At 40.2% G+C, this 4183-nt stretch overlaps 1 long non-coding RNA gene across 1 annotated transcript in view; it reads right to left on the bottom strand.

Annotated features, from left to right (window-relative positions):
- Positions 1 to 1043: 1043 nt before the first annotated feature.
- LOC118767704 overlaps positions 1044 to 4183 on the bottom strand; it is a 6498-nt gene continuing 3358 nt past the window's right edge. Inside the window, exon 2 of the long non-coding RNA XR_005003621.1 lies at positions 1044 to 1135. This is a non-coding gene — a long non-coding RNA (uncharacterized LOC118767704). The remainder of the gene's footprint in view (positions 1136 to 4183) is intronic.

Genomic DNA, 4183 nt, shown 5'->3' on the forward strand with positions numbered 1-4183 from the left:
TACACGAAGAAGATAGCCTCTATGCAGAATGTAAGCTACTGGGAAAGACTCAGGAAATTAAAATTATATTCCCTGGAGCGTAGGCGGGAAAGATATGCCATAATATACATCTGGAAGATCCTGGAGGGAAGTGTCCTGAACTTTGGCATCGAGAGTTACGCAAATGCCAGAACTGGGCGCCACTGCGTGGTGCCTAGGACTCCAAACTTGCCATCAAGATGTAGGACAAGATTCTGTGATAGCCTGGGCTTCCGAGGCCCACAGCTCTTCAATATCCTCCCGAAGAACCTGAGAGACCTGCATGGGATGGATACAGATGTCTTTAAAATGAGGCTGGATCTCTTCCTGTCGGGTGTCCCAGATGAACCAACTTCACGGCAGGAGGGGCAGATGAGGGCAGCTGCATCGAACTCTCTCATGCACCAAATAGCAGCTGCTAGAAAGCCTTCATGAAGTGAAACCAAGTAGCAACACCAAATGGCGGTGCCCCAGCATGGCCACAGCTCATAAGCTGAAACTGGAAAAATTAAAAATCAAAAATCAAAATCATCATATATATATATATATATATATATTGTTGTATTTAGGAATGGTCATTTTGCCAGCTTAGCCAATAAATATTTCGTTTTTGGATTTGGTTTGCAAGATTCTCTCTCTCTCTATATATATATATATACATACATACGTACGTACGTACGTACATACATACATACATACATATTATATATATACATATATATTTTTTTCTGGGAAGTAATACATTTGTATTGTAATATTATTTTTCATTGAAAACTCTTTCACTGTTCTCGGTTCACTGTTCTCTTAGGCGTCCAGGCGAGTATACTGGCACTGACGTGGCAACATTTGAAATATTCTCTAGGTAAATGCAGCTGATGAAGACTAATCAAATTTACGTTGACAGACGTATTTGAAGAGTCAGAAACCAAGGTACTACATTATCCGATTCTGGGTTGTCCATTTATCGAATGTTCTTCCTAGAGGTAAGACAAATTTTTCATGCTTGTTGCACACACATGACTTTTCCAGTATATACGCAGTAAAACTGTACAATAGCGTCGTATTTGTATCGATTGCTATTTTCCAGTAAATATTGGTGCTTTGTTTTACCACTCATCTATTTTTATCTGTATACAGATATATCATATATATACATATATATATTATATATATACATATATATACACATATATATATACACACACACATATTTATATATACATATACACACACACACACACACACACACACACACACATATATATATATATATATATAAGTAATACTAAGTAATTAAGGGTTTAGCAACGAATTGCCTCACCACACACCGAATAGAAATAGCAGTCAAAGAGATATAGCTATTCCTTCTACTAAAAGGGGGATCTCAGTAAAAACACAGCACTTGAAAGGCAAACACAGACAGGTAAGAAAGAAAGAATGAAATGACGGCAATCCATCATGCAATTTTACGTTACCTACGGACGTACGTTTCGAGATCAAGTTTTAGGATAGCGTAAGAATTAGAAAATTCTACTTTACCCGTACTTCTTCTCTCATCGGCGCAGGATACTACAATTATGAATAATTGTATATTAAATTTTGAGTACTAGAATGCATCATCTCAACTCAGCTTGAGTTGAGATGATGCATTCTAGTATCTCAAAATTTAATATACAATTATTCATAATTGTAGTATCCTGCGCCGATGAGAGAAAGTACGGGTAAAGTAGATTTTTCTAATTCTTACGCTATCCTAAAACTTGATCTCGAAACGTACGTCCGTAGGTAACGTAAAATTGCATGATGGATTGCCGTCATTTCATTCTTTCTTTCTTACCTGTCTGTGTTTGCCTTTCAAGTGCTGTGTTTTTACTGAGATCCCCCTTTTAGTAGAAGGAATAGCTATATCTCTTTGACTGCTATTTCTAAATTCGGTGTGTTGGTGAGGCAATTCGTTGCTAAACCCTTAATTACTTAGTATTACTTAAATTTTCCTCGAATGGGGCTTTTACTTGCTGAAATCTACTTGGTGTAATTGATAATTATCCCTAATTAATTAATTTCACCTTTTATTATTACTGATATATATATATATATATATATATAGTTATGGGGGAAAAACTTGGATCTTGTGAATTTTCTGAAGTTCTCTCCCTACCCTTTGGAAAAGATTTTCCCCACTAATTACTTTATAATCGTAATGGATGCCATTTGAATGGTATTTCTATGAAATTTCATTGAAAAACACCCATTTTCCTAAAAGTTATGATGGGAAAGGCTCAGGCTTTGTGAATTTTCCAAAGTACTCTCCCCCACTCCCGTTGCTATGCGTGCATTTTGTTTTCTTTTTTCATATTCGTTTCCTACACATTGTTTTACACCCATTCCAGTATTTGTATTTGGACTTTTCTTCAAAATGTAAACATTAACCCAAAATTCTTCTAAAAAACGTTGAAAGGGTTGAAACCAGTGTGCAAGTCAACTAGAAAGAGAAAGAGGACAGGGATATTAGAAATTGATTCTAAATGAAAAAATATGCCAATTTCTCCCCAAGGAAATTAAAATTTAAAAAAAAATATTAACAAAGGAGTGACTGTGTGGTAAGTAGCTTGCTAACCAACCACATGGTTCCGGGTTCAGTTCCACTGCGTGGCATCTTGGGCAAGTGTCTTCTGCTATAGCCCCGGGCCGACCAATGCCTTGTGAGTGGATTTGATAGACGGAAACTGAAAGAAGCCTGTCGTATATATGTATATATATATATATATGTGTGTGTGTGTGTGTGTGTGTTTGTGTGTCTGTGTTTGTCCCCCTAGCATTGCTTGGCAACCGATGCTGGTATGTTTATGTCCCCGTCACTTAGCGGTTCGGCAAAAGAGACCGATAGAATAAGTACTGGGCTTACAAAGAATAAGTCCCGGGGTGGAGTTGCTCGACTAAAGGCGGTGCTCCAGCATGGCCGCAGTCAAATGACTGAAAACAAGTAAAAGAGTAAAAAAAGAGTAAAGGGAAAGCTAATCTCAAAGTGGGGGGGGGTTGTTGTATGGGGAAATCTATACACCCCCCATGATTGGTTAAGTTAACTATACTAGTTAGCATGACTGCGAAGACCCGACAAATAACGTGAGTTCATGGCTGTTTCCTGCACCAGTTTCACATAGCAGCCCCAGCCCATCCAAAGTGCCTTGGATCGCAGGATGGCCTGCTGTGCTTACCTGGGATCGTAGGGCGACCTGCTGTGCTTGAGGAGACCTATTGAGTCAAGTACATCAACATCAAAGTAAATATCAAATGGAAATTGTAGTTGCGATACCTGTGCCAGGGGCATGTAAAAAGCACTGTCTGAATGTGGCCGATGTGAGTGCCGCCTTGACTGGCTCCATGCTGGTGGCATGTAAAAAGCACAAACTGATCGCGGCTGCTGCCAGCCTCCTCTGGCACCTGTGCTGGTGGCACGTAAAAAGCACCCACTACACTCACAGAGTGGTTGGCATTAGGAAGGGCATCCAGCTGTAGAAACACTGCCAGATCAGACTGGAGCCTGGTGCAGCCTTCTGGCTTCCCAGATCCCCAGTCGAACCGTCCAACCAATGCTAGCATGGAAAAACGGATGTTAAATGATGATGATGATGATGATGATGATGAGTGTGCACAGAACAGTCTGACAAGAGTGTCATATGCGCAGTTAAATCACTTGTGGTTCCGTTACTCTTTACTCTTTTACTCTTTTACTTGTTTCAGTCAAGCACCGCCTTTAATCGAGCAACTCGACCCCGGGACTTATTCTTTTGTAAGCCCAGTACTTATTCTATCGGTCTCTTTTGCTGAACCGCTAAGTAACGGGGACGTAAACACACCAGCACCGGTTGTGAAGCAATGCTAGGGCGACAAACACAGGCTTGGTAGAGTTTAAAAGTGACGACGTTCTAGGAGAGACTCTGGGACTTGATAGGGACCAGCTATCCAACCTGTTTCGGAACACTTTTGGGGTAGGGTATTTGGACAATTATTAAAGATCCCTGACCTGGCAGTGTTTCAGGAACGTGTTACCTGTTTATGAGAAATTGTCCAGGCAAGGGATTTCAGTGCCATCCGAATGTCCAAGATGCGGGCAGGATAAGGAAACTATCCTGCATGCTCTTGTACAGTGCACCCATCTTTCGGA

Source organism: Octopus sinensis, linkage group LG24 (genome assembly GCF_006345805.1).
Source record: "Octopus sinensis linkage group LG24, ASM634580v1, whole genome shotgun sequence".
Lineage (NCBI taxonomy): Eukaryota > Metazoa > Mollusca > Cephalopoda > Octopoda > Octopodidae > Octopus > Octopus sinensis.